The sequence below is a fragment of the Ambystoma mexicanum genome, chromosome 14, assembly GCF_040938575.1.
Source record: "Ambystoma mexicanum isolate Mex_15411 chromosome 14, UKY_AmexF1_1, whole genome shotgun sequence".
Taxonomy (NCBI): domain Eukaryota; kingdom Metazoa; phylum Chordata; class Amphibia; order Caudata; family Ambystomatidae; genus Ambystoma; species Ambystoma mexicanum.
In genome coordinates, this window is record NC_090940.1 from 403,640,828 (window position 1) to 403,657,250 (window position 16,423).

At 47.8% G+C, this 16,423-nt stretch overlaps 1 pseudogene; it reads left to right on the plus strand.

Moving 5' to 3' along the window:
- Positions 1 to 1,938: 1,938 nt before the first annotated feature.
- On the plus strand, positions 1,939 to 3,372 carry LOC138527305 (coiled-coil domain-containing protein 6 pseudogene; annotated as a pseudogene).
- The last annotated feature ends 13,051 nt before the right edge of the window (positions 3,373 to 16,423 follow it).

Below are 16,423 nucleotides of genomic sequence, written 5' to 3' on the forward strand. Positions count from 1 at the left end.
ACCAGGGCCCTTCCCAGTTGGCTGTATCAGCCCTAAATCAAACACTGCTGGCCCTAAAACGTAGCACTGACAACCTTGGTGCCAAAATAGATGCCCTTAGTTGTAAGGTCAATGTCTCGGCTATCCAAAGCCTTGCTGCCGCATGACTGAGGAAGAGCAGCGGATAGGCGACGGCGAGGATAAGGTAGCCGTCTTGCAGCGAGAGATAGCAGCACCACAGCAGACAGTCAAGAGAGTGACAGCAAAGAAAGAAGAACTCGAGGGCAGATCTAGGTGAAATACCATCTGTCCACTTCAGTCCACTAATCCAGGACCAAAGAAAGACCTTCCAAAATGTGAAAAATATCCTGCAGAGAAAAGAAATATGCTATTTGATGCTATACCCAGCCAAACTCAGGGTGGTACATGGTGACAAAGCGATCTTAACCACTGTGGAAGTTGCTGAGCGCTTCGCTTTGGGCCTCCCCGACCCTTTTGTATCGCCTTGCCGTTCTCTACCTTGATCCTTCAGCCCACCCTTCAGCCCACCCTGAGAGATTCTATTATAAATCCGTCACTACCCTTTTCACAGACCTCAGACGACATTGAAAATGCGGCAAAGATGGAGGCCTATCGCAGAAAAGAGTAACCTAGCCACTGACAGCACCCTGTTTTCCGCAGCCACTGCGAACACTGTTTGGTATTGATTGATGTGGGGTGTTGGGAGGGAAGGGGGGAATCGGGAGCCAGTAAGTTTATATATCTGGCGTGGGTGGGGGGCGGGTATCAATGAGGATTGGAGTTTAGGTGTTAAGTAGCCTCGATTGTAGAAGGGTTTGGGGGGATTGAGCGCAGTACAAAAGGGTAACGTGGTACACGCTGTGTCATGGCATCAATATAGTCCTTTAACCAGTCGCCGCCTGTTCCAGAAGGCACCCTTAGAGGTTTTGAGAAATCCTACCACAGCCTGCATTATGGGGCCGTCTAAAGCGCCGTTGATAGGACGGACAATGCAATGTCTATAATGACATGGAATATGCAGGGGTTTAGCAACTGGAAAAAGGTCTGTGTAATAATAAACTACGTCAAAAATCATGGTGCCAACATTCTATACCTGCAGGAAACACACTTGCCACGGGAGGGGGTTCGCCCTAATAATGCTGGCTAGGGGTACACAGATACTGCTCCTCCTACACTTCACACTCACGCGGGGTGGCAACGTATATACACCACTCCCTCAAGTTCAGACTTCACGAACAAGTGGGGTACGAAGAAGGTCGCTATAACATATTGGCAGGCGAGATGACAGGGTTGAAGGTCCTCCTAGTGAACATATATGCCCCAAACACTGATTCGCCAGAATTCTTTCTACACTGTGCTAACCACCTCCATAGATTGCCTGACTATGAGATTGTGTCGCTAGGGGATTTTAACATGGTTATCACTTTGGGTCTAGATAGATCCACCACAATGCAACATACCCTCCCTTGGGCTGCCCAGAAGTGGACAGCCATAGCAGAGTACCATGGACTACACGATGCATGGCGCATGACACACCCCACCAGTAGGGAATACTCCTTCTACTCAAGTGTTCATGGCAGCTGCTCCAGAACAGACTATGTAATGGTGACAGCAAACCTGGCTAAGAACATTATCAGGGCCCAAATACTCCCTCTGACCATTTCGGACCACTCCCCGGTGTCAATCTCTATTTTGGTGCCGATCATACCCCGAGACAACTACGCTAGAGCTTCTGAAACAGCGCGCTTCAAGGTATAGATTTCCCAGAAGAAATCGCGCAAGATATACAAACCTTAATTCAGGCCAACGAGGGCTCAGTCCCTGACCCCAGGGTGGTGTGGGAAGCCTTCAAGGTGTATATTACGGATTGCTGTTTTTCAAAAAAAGGGTGGGGTAGGTTGCTTGTGCTTCTCGCCTCCCCACTGGCCTTGGGTCACCATGGCGGATAGCACCAGTGAGAGCGACACGGACGGCACGGGCTCGGTCACTATGCAGAGCTCCTCGTCTTCTTCATCTGGCAAATCGGGCATCGTCATTTCGCCTTTCCAACTGGAGGAACTCAGCAACCGGCTGGCATCCCTGCAGCAGGAGAACAAGGTGCTTAAGATCGAGCTTGAGAACTACAAGCTCAAGTGCAAAGCGCTGCAAGAAGAAAACCGCGACGTGCACAAGGCCAGCGTTAACATCCAAGCAAGGGCAGAACAGGAAGAAGAGTTCATCAGTAATACCTTGTTTAAAAAGATACAGGCACTGCAGAAAGAAAAATAAACCCTCGCTGTGAACTATGAGAAGAAGTAAGAGTTTCTTACAAATGAACTATCAAGAAAATTAATGCAGTTACAGCACGAGAAGGCTGAACTTGAGCAGCATTTAGAGCAGGAGCAAGAGTTTCAAGTCAACAAACTGATGAAGAAAATATAGAAGCTGGAAAAGGATACCATCTCAAAGCAGCTCGCGTTGGAGCAGCTAAGACGTGAGAAGATTGACCTTAAGAACACTTTGGCGCAGGAGCAGGAAGCACTTGTCAATCGTCTCTGGAAGAGAATGGATAAATTGGAAGCAGAGAAAAGAATTTTACAGGAGAAGTTGGACCAACCAGTGTTTGCTCCACCATCACCAAGAGAGATTTCAATGGAGATAGATTCACCAGAAAATATGATGCGACAAATCCTATTTTAAAAAAATGAAGTGGAGTGGCTAAAGAAACAACTGAGAGCAGCTCAGTTACAGCACACTGAGAAAATTGCACAATATTTAGAGGAAGAACGTCACATGAGGGAGGAAAACCTACGAGTCCAAAGAAAATTACAGCGGGAAATGGAGCGAAGAGAAGTTCTTTGCAGGCAACTAAGTGAATCCAGTTTAGAAATGGATGATGAAAGATATTTCAATGAGATGTCTGCACAGGGATTAAGGCCTTGCACTGTGTCCAGTCCAATACCTTACACACCATCTCCAAGTTCTAGCAGACCGATTTCTCCTGGTTTACCATACCCAAGTCATAGTGTTGGGTTTACACCCCCAGCTTCACTGCCTAGACCTGGAATGTCTTACTATAACTCGCCAGGTCCTTATGTGCAACACATGGGTCCCTGACATGCCATTACAAGGCCTTCACCACGAAGAAGTAACAGCCCAGACAAGTTCAAGCGTCCCACACCTCCTCCTTCACCAAACACCGAATGCCCGGTTCATCCTCCTCCACCACCCCACCAACACCTGCGCAACCTGCAGTCCATTCCGCAGCCTCTCAGTCGGCCTCCTCTCAACCTTCATCGCATCCTTCTTCTCAGCCATAGTGCATGTGCTCAGCACCCTCTGCATCCAGAGATGGGCTCATAACATGGAGCCATTTACTAAAAGCCAAAGGCTTACCTGGAATATTGAGATTTGACTTATTTGCACTGAAGTCATATAGGCTTCACTGTTAATTGTGTTGTACATGTTTGTCTAAAAGGCAGCTGTTGTTGTGTGGTCTACAACACTAATTTACCAACCTGAATTACTGTCAATTTTTACTGGATATACATGTATACATTCTTTGGCCGGAACATTTGCTACTCTGCCGAAACAATATTGTTGGATGTCGTAAGTATCTCCAAAGCTTCATTTCTTGACTTATTAGGTTTGTCAAATTAAAGGGATAACTTTTTATGAATATTTCTTTACAAGTCTGTTTGCTGAAAGATAGAGAGGCATGATGTGGGCTATTTTGTAAGTTCCTCAAGAATAATGTTTACCAGGCATACAGCTCGATCTGCACTGTATTTGAAAGTGCGGGATACAACCTTCAATGCTAAACATATTTGCAGACACATTAATCAGTGCATGAGATACATGCAACTTAAAAGTATCTCCCTGCAAATTTTAGCTTAATGCAGATTCAGTATTCAGGACACAAGACCCATTGCCTTTTTTTGGGGAAGGATCTCGCAAAGCATCAGTGCTGTCTGAAATGGTGAACAAACTATTCAAATAGTTAAATACGTGGAATGTAATGCACAATATATTGATTTTAAGATTGATTGTTTTAGTTGTAAGTAATGTTACCATGTCTGAACTGCTATATTTGATGCAGCTCGCTGAAAAGCGATGCTGCCTTCTCATTTTACATGGCGCTCAAAAAAGTTGCTTTTGACATTCTACTGTGATAAGCAGTTTGATTGTAGACATTTGCAGTCCATTTATTGTCCGTTTTAGGAAAAGAATTGTAAACAAATATTTTAGCTAACATCGCAGTGCTTGGATAGAAACAAAGTTCATGAGAAGGTAGCACAGGGGTTGTCACTAATGAATGCTTTGAGACTCATAAGCCGCTACACTGTATAAAGCATTTTCAGACTACATTATTTGTATTCCTTTAGCGCAAATACATTGTTCAGTTTCACTTTGCAGTGGAAACATTTTTTCCCTCACCCCCACATAATCCTTTAATTTGTCTCTGTATGAAATGCATACTGTAGTTATGTATCATCTTAATCCTTCCTTTGACATTTTACAAGTTAAAATGGCTGCTTGGTTGTCAGTTCTAACTTTCCTCCTTTTCAGTACTTTTTTTTCCAGCTCCTCAATTATATTTTTTTGAAACCTTGAGCTCGAGTTAAATTAAACCTATTACTTGGGTAATGGCATATTTTAATTAAGGTTTTAAACTATAAAATGCTACATAAATACAGTGAACAAAAATGAAAGGGTGGGGTACTGAAGACGTTGCGCAGGTCCATGGCCACACTAGAGTCAGAAATCAATGGCCTGGAAACACAACTGGGATCCCATGACTCCCCAGCTGTTTGAGCTAAGCTACAAGTTAAAAGAGATGAGATGCGCCTATTGGCCACTATTGAGGAAAGGTTATTTGGAGACCCCATAGCTGCAGTGGCATACAGCGAGGGCGACCGACCCTGCAAGACACTCTCCTGGGCCATTAAGTGAGAGCGACAGCTGGATGATATTGTTGAGATAGAGGACTCAACCGGGACCCTTAGTAGGGGTCTCGGGAGGATAAACATTGGGCCTCATTACGAGTCCGGCGGTAAAACCGCCTGGTTACCGCCGGACTCATATTACCATTCCGCCTCCGTGATTCCCGGAATTACAACCCCGGTTTTCCGGGAATCACAGAGGCGGAATGGTGTTAATCCCCATTCCCATTGAGTCCTATGGGACTCGATGGGAATGGGGATCATGGAAACACCGGCAGCATCTCGTAATGCTGCCGGTGTTTCCTCGTCCGCCTGCAGGCGGGCGGTGTTAAACCCGCCAGGTCAGACCTGGCGGGAACATCACCTCCCGCCTGCAGGAGTTGTGATCGGCCGGCATGGAAACACGGTGGCGGCGGGTTTACCGCCACCGTTGTTTCCATACCGGGCGATTTGTAATGAGGCCCAATGTCTTCTGTGACTTCTATGAACGCCTATACACTTCCCGGGGGAACTCTGGACACAGCTACATAGAACAATACCTGGATAGAATGGCCCTGGGATGACTGGACCCAACCCAGGGTGACGGGCTGAATGCACCCCCCACGAATACCGAAATTCGTAAAGCGGACCTCTCCCTCCCCAATGGGAAGGCCCCAGGCCTGGACGGTGTAACCGACAAATTCTATAAGGCTTATGCAGACTCCCTGCTCCCAGTTCCATGTGTTACAATCGCGGCAAAAATGGCCGTGGACACAAAATATCAGTGCAAAAAGGCAGTGGTTTTGCCGCCGCAATCCATGTAAAGGATGCGGGGGGGACCCCTCGCAACCCCTGGACCCATTATACCATTTAAGGGGAGCAGGGGACACCCCCCGCAACCCCCGCTCTCCTTAAATGGTGTAATGGGGTACACCTTTTTAGGGTCAAACCACAGCATTTTTGCCGCAAATTATTATACAGGCAACTTTTTTGCCGCGATTTTATCACTGCATACCCTGCTCCCACACCTGCGTGGCATGTACGAAGCAGCCAGGTCCCGGGGTGTCCTCCCTGCGTCGACCAGAACCGCCCTCATCATGACAATACGGCTTAAACCCGATAAAGACCCCCTAAAATGCACCTCGTCCTGACCACTGTCCTTCATTAATGCAGACAATAACATTCTAGCTAAAATACTCGCCGACCAACTCCTACCATATATGCAGGCACTGGTCCTCCCAGACCAGACGGGCTTCATCCCCAGGAGGTCCACCCAGAATAATATTAGGCGGCTGTTTATGCTCATGCACCACGTGAACCCCAAGATCCCTATCGTGGTGGCTGACAGGGCTTTCGACTTTGTGGAGTGGTCATTCCCGTTTGAGGTTCTCCGTCGATCCGGTCCTGGGCTAACTTACCTACAATGGGTTTGATTGTTGTATACTGCACCCAGAGCGGCGGTGTACACTAACGGAATGACCTTCAAATGTATTTATCCATCTCGGAGGATAAGACAGGGCTGACAATTCTATTTGCCCTAGCTGTCGAACCGCTGGCAGGCTGCATACGGGAGTATCACTCCCACCAGGGCGTCAGAATACATTCGCACCTCTCCATCATCTCTCTGTACGCGGACGATATTCTGCTATATGTGAAATACCCCAAGCAGTACTTAAGTCCACTTGTGCAAGAAATAAGTAAGTTCAGAGACCTTTTCAGGACTGTGGATAAACTGGTCCAAATAAGGTGGTACTCCCCTTGACTCCCAGGGTACTACAATCAGATATAGGGGATGAATTCAGATAGTGTCCACAGGGGATACGCAATATAGGCATTCTTGCGACCCCCTTCAATGGGTGACCTATATAGGGAAAACAACATGAAGATGCTCAAAACACCAGAGCACAGAGTGGGGTCGTGGATCCTTCTACCCATCTCCCAAGCTGCCTGGCCATCTCTGACCAAAATTGTTTATCCTACCCAAACTGATATACATATTCAACAACGCGCCCACATGGCCCCCCTGCAACCTTCTGGTCCCGCCTAAAGAGTCTGATGGTCCAACTTGCTTGGACGGGTAAACAGGCATGGGTGTCCTATGACACCTTAGCCCTCCCTTATGAACAAGGAGGGATGGAATACCCAGACTTTTATATTTATTTCTTTGCAGCACAAATACAGTACTCTGTTTGGTGGTGGTCCCCTGCCACGTAACTCTCATACACACACCTAGAAAGGCTGATGGCTCACCCGAATAACTTGAAGGGGCTTCAGTGGCGGAACCCTGAGAAGACAGGGTGGTCAGAGATCCAACCAGTGGAAACCACGTGTAGAGCTTGGCATCAGGCATGCAGGGTGATGGGGGAAGAAGCTTGCTACTCTCCACACATTCCTTTATTTAAAGTCTGCAGGGTCCCCATCACCCATGAAATACTATTTCAGACCCACTTTGACAGACTGGGGATTCTGACCATGGGGGACCTTGTACAGAAGGGAGAATTCATCACATGGGACGCCCTGAAAGCCAAGGGGGAATGGACGGTGGTGACTATGCTGCTATACTTCCGACTAAGAGAGACCCTAAAATCCAAGTTGCCAGACTTCCTGTGACACTCCATGCCCTTACTGATACTACAATATGGCATCTCCCCACTGACTACCAGGAAACTAGTCTCATCCATATACAAGATGAGCAGACCGCAGAGGGAGAGTAAAGGAAAACACTGTAGAGTTAAGTGGGAATCGGAACTGGGAAAGGTACTAACTGAGGAACAATGGAAGGCCATCTGCATGCAAACTCGTTACTTGTCCCTGAATAACCAGTTCCTATTAATACATTTTCAGTTCTTGCACCAGGTTTATTACTCACCTGCACCACTACACCGGTTCTTCCCCGTTAGACCCTCTCTATGTATAAGATGCGGCTCAGACCAGGCTGACTTCTTTCACGTCGCCTGGGCCTGTCCACATTTCAGACCATTCTGTGAAAGTGTTGAAAATGCCATGTCTCAAATGTTGACCACACATAGACACCATTCCCTGGAGCTGTGGCTTTTGACTGAGGGAGGCACTCATATGGAGGGGAAGCCGTTGGGGATGGCATCAGTGACGGCCAGGTCTTTTGTGGCCAGGACTTTGGGGGAAACACAGTGCACCATGTTTTCAAAGATGGATGAACTCCATGAGCCTGTGCGAGAAGCAAGAAACACAATATGCCATGCTATTACCGAGCACCAGCAGACCAAAGGAAAACCGGTGCCCCTTTATAAACTATATGGCCCGGAGGCTGCAAAACTCACCCCCTCCATCGGATAGCCCTGAAACCGAGAGATCTCTTTCCCCTTGAGACTTCACAGACTCACAGATAACTGGAATTTGACCCTGGCTACAGTGGGGTCATGGGTTCCCCATAACCCCATGATTAACAAGTTGGAGGGTTGTAGGAACAATGGTAGAGATGAACTCATAGCTACAAATAACACTGGCTCCACACGGGAGAGCCCACAGACAACGCCCACCAGGTCCAAAGGTCACACTTCTAATGATTGGAATACATCATGCTGCGCTCAAATGTTCAGGGGGGTGTGGGTGGGGGGGTCGCCACCCTGTTGGTGGTGTTGTTATTGTTAACAGCTTTATGAACCTAATAAAGAACGTTTTTTAAAAAGAAATCACCTTTATCTCTTCAAGATCCTAAAGATCTGCCTTTTCTCCATTGCTTGCTGACACTTTCTGAGTGTATGGCCCTCGTAGCTCATGTTTTAAACATATTTCTACCATTACTACATATGACAACATGTTATCTTGCATTCGTGAAGCACAATTTCAAGAAGAATAGCAATAATACTATGCAAAGAAAGAAAGTTATCGTTTTACTACCCATTTTGCTGATCTCAACAACATTATCAGCAGATCAACATGTTTCAAGCAGTCAGGTGTTTCACTTGTCAGACATAAGGTTTACTGGTGTGTCTGCTGAAGTCGACGTAGGTCCTTCTGATATTGGTGATCCAAACCCATTATATTTGCGGATATGGGTCCACAGAGGCAAAAAACAAAATCTGGTCCAACTGTCTTTTATTTAACACAGAAAGCTCATATCCTGTGGTCAAACCAAACATATAGTGTCAGTACAGTCCCTTCCCGAAACATCTCATTCAAGGGCTGCCTCATCAAGTTCTCAAGGGTTTGAGGTACCACTGTATCACTCAAAGTATCTGTGGTACTGTCTCAGTGTTTACTCCTGCTCAGCTCCTGTTGATGGTGGGATACAAACCCACCCAGTTCTTTTTGTAGCTCCTGGGGATACTGCTGTGTTTCTTCTAAGAAGCCATAGATGAAGCTTGAGCTTCTCCTTGACTTTAAGACAGAGCCACCTGTGTTGGCTTTCCCCATTTCCAGAGAAGAGGCTAAGAGGGCTTTATCACTTCTGCCTTTTAGGGCCCCGATTTCTCTCCTATCTACAACCTTGTAATTGTAATTAGTTTTTTATATGGAGCTTAATACCTAAGTTTCTAAGCGCGGCCTGGGGATTGAACCTGTGTTGCTCCACATTGTCTTGCTTCCAAGGCAAGCGCGTTGCCCCTGAGCTATCCTCCCGAGACAACCTTTCCACTCCTCTCATCCTGCTCCTTCATGACAACACGCCACTCTTTCTCTGCTCTGCCTATGCCTGCGGCTGATTCACACTCTGACACAGCCCTCTCTAACCTGCATCTTTCTATCTCCAACACTCTGGGCGTCTTTGTCCCTGTCATGAGAATCTGTTTGAGGCATACCGCCAAGTACAACTCTTGGTATGACTCTGACCTCACTTCCCTGAAACGCGAGTGCAGGGTGGTTGAGAGGAAGTGGAGGGCATCAGGCCCATCCTCTGACAAACTGGCCTGCCGCCTGCTCCAAAGGCAAAACAGATTCTCTGTCCTGTCCAAGAAGAGAGTCCACATCAAAGCCCGTGTCTTTGCGGCCTCTAACAATAGGGCCAAACTCCTTAAAATCTGCAAGGAGCTGGCAAATCCTTCTGCAATGTCCACCTCTCTTGTTCTCTCCCAGGCCGTCTATACGGCTCTGGCTTCTCATTTCAACACTAAAACTCAGGACATCCTGTCCTTTCTTTTGTCCCCTCTCTGGCAACCTCTCCCTCTCTATTTACACCTGACAATGTTTCTAGACAAGTCTGATCTATGAATTTATCATCCTAACAGGTGCTCCCCTGTTCCTCCAAAACCATCAAGGACCACATTGACACCCTTGCTCCAGCCTTGGCCAATTTCTGCAATCACTCTTTTACCACTGTAACTTTTTTCTCTCTCGTCAAACTCTCCATTGTGCACCCCCTCCTTAAATAGCCTTCTGCCGATAGTACATGTCCGGCAAACACTCGGCCGATCTCTTTTGCTCCTTTCCTGAGAAAACTCCTGGAAAAGCTGGCCATCTCCCAGCTTACTCTCCACACTGAATCTGTGTGTTGTCTCCATGATCATCAGTCTGGCTTGGCTTCAGAGCAGCCAGAGGCACAGAAACTGGTCTCCTGAACACCTGTGAAGATCTGTTCACTAATCTTGGCTCAAGCCTTCCTTCTGTTCTGATCCTCGTTGATCTTTCCTCTGGTTTTGACACGGTCAATCACGCCATCCTGATCAATTGACTCTGTGAGAACCTGGTCATCACTAATCAGGCCCTGGAGCGGTTGACCTCCTTCCTGCTGGAACGACCCTCCCAGGTCCAACTTGTTTCCTTTCTCTCTGCCACCTCTCTCTACACATGTGGTGTTCCGCAGGGACCAAACCTCTCTCACTGGCTCAGCAATGTCTACTTGGTCCCTTTGGCCCACCTGATCTCTACCTTCTCCTCTAACTTTCAGTGTTAAGCAGGTGATACTCAGTTCTCTTTCAGGCTCCCCTCAGCCTCCCCTCCTCTGTTGCTCATTCCTGACTATCCACGATTCAGGATTGGTGTGCCTCCAACAATCTCTGACTTAATGCCAGTAAGACTGAGATCCTTCTCATAGGGACCCCTGCTCCCGCTTTCCCTCTCTCACTCTGGCCAGGCACCTTCCTTCGCCTTCCTAGGAGGCAAAAAACATTGGTGTCATCTTCGACTCCACCCTCTCCTTCTCTCCTCACATCACATACCTTGCCAAGAAGGCCCAATACCAGCTGCACTGCCTCAGAAGTTGTGTTCCTTTTCTCACTTTCACCCAGAAGCTCCCTGTCTCCAGAGCCCTGGTTATCTCTAGGGTGGACTACTGCAACAGCCTCTTTCTCAATCTGCCTTCCTCTACTCTCTGGCACCCTCTGCAACTAATCCAGAAAAGGACTGCGAGACTTGACCTTGGCCTCAAGTCCAAGGACTTTATCCCTCCAGCCCTGAAATCTCTCCAATGGCTCCCGGTGGCTGCAAGGATCAAATTCTGCATAGTCCACAAGGCATTCTGGGGCTGGGGCCAGCACTACATCCAACACTCTCTTCCAAAATACCTTCCTACTGAAGCCCTTTGCTCAGCCACCTCAAACTCTCTGAGGGTCACATGTTTCTCCAGGCAGAGAGTGGGGGGCAGATCTCTCTCCTTTGCAGGTGCCTCCCTCTGGAATGATCTCCCTGCCACTCTCAAACTTAAGATGGACCACCTGAAGTTCCGGAAACAGCTCAAGACCTTCCTTTTCACCTCCGCTTTCTCCCTCACTCTCCCCTGCTGACCTACCTGTCCTCTGCACTGACTGGTCCCTTGGCTACCCTCATAGTCTCCCCTGGTACCAGGCTCCTCCATGATCAGTCCCTGTTACGCTCACCTGGTCTCTGCGGAGGCGTTGGGGCATGGTTGCAGCCCTCCCTGAACTTGAATCACCCCCTTCAGGCCTCTCCCTCAGTAAAAAAGCTGCGAGCGGTGGTACGTGGTGATACTGCTCCTGCTTGGAGATAAGAGTGTGTGTGTGTGCCAATCTGTGATTGTTGTACCTCTCAAACCCTTCACCCCAAAGTACGGTTTCTGTGAGCATACGCCGGCCCATAAAGCTCACCTGTGAATTATGGAAGATAGGCTCTCCGTCCTGCTACTTCTGGCAGGGGCGTGTCGAATGGGATCTAGTTCCTTCACTGATCCCTGATAAGGATTAGTCCAGTCCAGCTGCGACTATGCTTCTCCTTATGATTGGTAAGTCTTTCTTGAGCTCTTGTGAGGCTGTTCGTTCTCTTCAATGTCTTTATATGTTGCTCCTATTTATGCCCGCAATAATGTCTCTCTTCTGTTTTCTTCCCTTAGCTGGAAATGCGGCCTCAATGCAGCTGTGAGATGCGAGACGCGGCCGGATGGAAGATGGATGCTACCGCAATGTTCGACAGCAGGTAAGTGATGGTTCAAGGAAAAGCGCAAAGTATGGTGAAGCGCAACCTTAAAATTACTGTTTTTTCCGATGTCCAACCTGGTCTTCTGTTTTTCCTTGCAGGCGCTGTTGTGGACGATGGAGCGTGTCGTGCTGCAGTGCCAAGAGGAAGATTTCGGCGGTGTAAAGATGAATACTTGGTCTGCCGAAGAGATGTACAGGTAAGAACAGCTTCCCCCAATTGGTAAGTATGCTGGCAGGAAGCAGGATATCCAGGAATCAGGATCTGCAAAGGTAAATCTGACCTCAAGTGAAGGTGAGCGTTACGCTGCTTGCAAGTGCAGAATAACGCAAAGCATCTGTCTTGAGGATCGGGGCAGCTCATATAGCTGAGATCGTGGGCACGCCCATTAGGGCCGGCTTACCAGCCACAACCTGCCACTCCTAGAGAATGAGCAGGTGCAAAGGCAATCCATTAGCAGCCACACCCAAGAATACACTTGGGGCTGCTTAATGGATGGAATGTTCAAGGTTAATGCATCCTGGTTAATGGATGGAATGCTCAAGGTTAATGCATCTGAAGTGCTATGTCCATAATAAAAGTCTTTTGGTGTTAAATGGATGTTCTTGTTTACTTTTGTTCATGAGCGTGGCGCCAAATGCACCAGGACAGTGTCCACCCAGGTCTCCTGTGCATGCAACCCCTACATGCCTGTGCCCCTGACTTCATGAACATGACAGCACTCCCCCTCAAGGCCCCTCTCAAGGGTGGTTCTCCTCCCAGTCCTGGTTTGGTGGGATTCTTGTGATGGAACTGTCTGATTAAACGTGCTCACTGGGTTCCCAAGTTCGCTGGGTTCCCAAGTTCACTGGGTTCCCAAGTTCGGTCTTGAGGTTCGTAACCTTTCCAGTCAATTAGGTAATACAATTTTGATTGAACAACCTTGGAGTCAAGGATGGATTTGACTTCATATTCTGGTTCTCCATCTATTACTTCGGGCTCTGGCGGAGAACTAAGCCGTGTATTGGATTTCATTGGTTTGAGGAGAGAGGCATGAAATACGGGTGAATTTTCATGTGAGATGGTAACTCCAATTTCATGGCGACAGGATCGATTATGGACTTTATAGTATAGGGGCTCAGGTATCTTGGGCGCTAAGCTCTTGGCCCCTTCAGGGGAATATATTTGGATGCAAACCACACCTTTTCTCCAATCTGGTAGGCGGGAGCTTCCTTCCGATGTCGATCAGTAAACAGTTTTTTTCTTTCCTTAGCCTTGGTCAGATGCTCTGTCGCCTCCTTAAGAACCTGAGTGATTGCTTTATGCAAGTTTTTTATGGCTGGCATTTCCAGGGTATCGGGTGGATCAAATACTGATATCCTCGGATGTCTTCTGTGCACAGCTGTGCACAGTGTAGAATGGAGTTTGCCCTGTGCTTGGGTGAACAAAGTTGTTGTATGCATACTCAGCTATCCAGAGTATATTTTTCCAAGAATCCTCAGACTGTTGCAACATACACCTGCGATATTGCGCTAAAGTTTGGTTTGTTCGTTCAGTTTGCCCATCAGTTTGAGGGTGATGGCTTGTGGACAACTGGAGATCGATTTTGGCAACCGTACAACACTTTCTCCAAAAGGCAGAAACAAATTGAGTTCTGCGATCAGATACTAATATTGATCGAAATCCATGCAATTGAACAATTTGCTCTAGGGACACAGAAGCGAGAGTTAACGCAGTTGGGAGTCCCTTCAGAGGGATGAAATGGGCCATTTTGGAGAATAAATCCACAACGACTAATATGGTGTAGTATCCATTGCAGGGTGAAAGATCTGTGATGAAGTCCATCGACAGGGTATGCCAAGGTGCTGGCGGTACTGTTGGGGGATGTAGTAAGCCAGCGGGTTCTGTTTCTGAGACTTGTGATGTGCACAGACGCCGCAGGTTTCAATAAACTGGGCAATGTCTTTTCGCCAGGTTGTCCACCAGTAGTTTTGTTTTACCTTAGCCTGAGTTTTGGCTATTCCTGCGTGTCCTTCCACTAATGAATAGAGGTAATTTGTGAGGATTTGCTTTTGCAGTTCTTGGTCTTTGACATATAATCGTCCTTGGAAATACGGTAGATTGTCTTCGATGGTGTGCTGGTCACCTTTTAACAGCCATTCCTGTTGTGTTGATTGATCCATCAGGGATTGCAAACTGGTTCTTTGGTCATCCACACATGTGGTGGCAGCTATTCTGGTTTGAATCCTTTCCTCAGGAATTATGGCCACGGGGTCGGATGCTGTAAAAGCCTCTTTTTCTTCACTCATGCATGACAGAGCGTCTGCTTTCCCATTGCGTATTTCACGTCTATAAGTGATGATAAAATTGTATTACGTGAAAAAGAGAGCCCAGCGAAGTTGACGCAAGGATTGTGCTTTGGCGGTTTTCAAGTATTGCAAGTTACGGTGGTCTGTGATGACAGTGACCGTATGTCTCGCCCCAAGACGGAAGGTAATGTCTCCAGGACTTGAATGCTGCTTTAATAACCAGTAATTCCTTATCTGTGATTGCGTAGTTGATCTTGGGGGCAGAAAATTTGCGGGACCTGAATGCGACGGGGTGTAGTTGTCCTATTTCAGGGTCTCGTTATGACAATACTGCTCCCATGGCTATTTTTGAAGCATCTGTCTCAACTATGTAAGGTAGATCTGGTCGTGGGTGTCGAAGGACTGGTGCTGTAGTGAATGCTAGTTTCAACTTCTGGAAGGCTTCTTCAGCTTCTGTCGACCAAGGTAACTTTTGATTTTTCTTTAACAAGGAGTTAATTGGATCTACAATTTGTGAAAACCCAGGTATAAACCGATGATAAAAGTTGCCGAATCCGAGCACGCTTTGGACTCCTTTCGTGGATGTCGGTGAGGCCATTGGAGGATTGCATTCACCTTTCGTGTATCCATATGTACGCCTTGTGGTGTGAGCATGAAACTGAGAAACTCGACCTCGGTTACATGCAAAAAACATTTTTCCAACTTGGCATACAATTGATGTTGTCGAAGCTTCTCTAAGACTGCCCAGACATGGCCTACATGTTCTTCCATAGAATTTGAGTAGATAAGAATGTCGTCAATGTAAACAAGAGTGCAAACGTCCATTACCTCCACGTCCACTCTTCCTCGTCCCAGTACCTAACTCATGAGGCCCCTGCCTCTGACACAGGACCTTCTTCTATTTCTTTAAATCCCTATAACTCCTCCCCCACATCCACGCCACTCAGTTTAATTTTTCCTGACGCCGGCAGGTTGGACTGTTTCTTCCTGGTGCGGGGCACTGGGAAGCACCGATTGCTGGCCCCCTGGGGGGGCTGTGTGGGGGGCCCTCAGCTCCCTCAGGTGCGGCGCTGGTCCTGGGCCCCCTCTGGGGTTTGGGGTCACAGTTGAGCCGGATTGCCTTGCTCGGTTCTTTGCTGGGCTCCGGACCTCAGCGTGAGGATTGTGTCCCGGGTCCTGCGCGGCCCGGGGGAAGGTAAGGAGAGGGGAGGACTGGGCTTGATGTTTTTCCCCTCCTGTTTTGGCCAAGTTGATATCTCAAGGGTTCTCAGATCCTGTAGTTGAGTCATTATGGATGCTCTTAGATCCTGCACTCTGAAGGTGTTCGGCAGGCATTGGGGCCATTTCCGAGACTGGTATGGGCAGTCTGGGATCCCTCCCCTGCGTTCTGGCCTTTCTGCTATCCTTCGATTCCTCCGGGAGGGCTTTTGACAAGGGCCTGGCAGTTGTTTTTCCAGGCTTCGCTCTCAGTTGGCCTCAATGAAATTCCTTTTGGGGGACTCTGATGGTCACTTGGATGGGGAGGTGGTGTTGGGGAAGTTGCTCCAGGGTTTTTCTTCTTCCCGTCCTTGTGCTGATAAAGGGATCTCCCTCTTGTATTACGGTTCCTTCAAGGGCCTCCTTTTGAGCCCTTTTCCGGAATTGAAATAAAACATCTTACACTGAAATCTGCTTTTCTTATTGCCCTCGCTTCTGCCCGTAGGCTTGGGGCTCTCTTATGTCACCCTCCTTTCCTGAGGGTGCTGCCAGAATCGGTGCTGCTGAAGGGTGGTCCGAAGTTCCTCCCTTAAGTTGTATCTTGGTTTTCACACCTCTCAGGATCTGGTTCTCCCTGACTTCTTTCATGATCCGAGAACGCCTGAGGAGGTGGCTTGGCTTAACATTATGTCC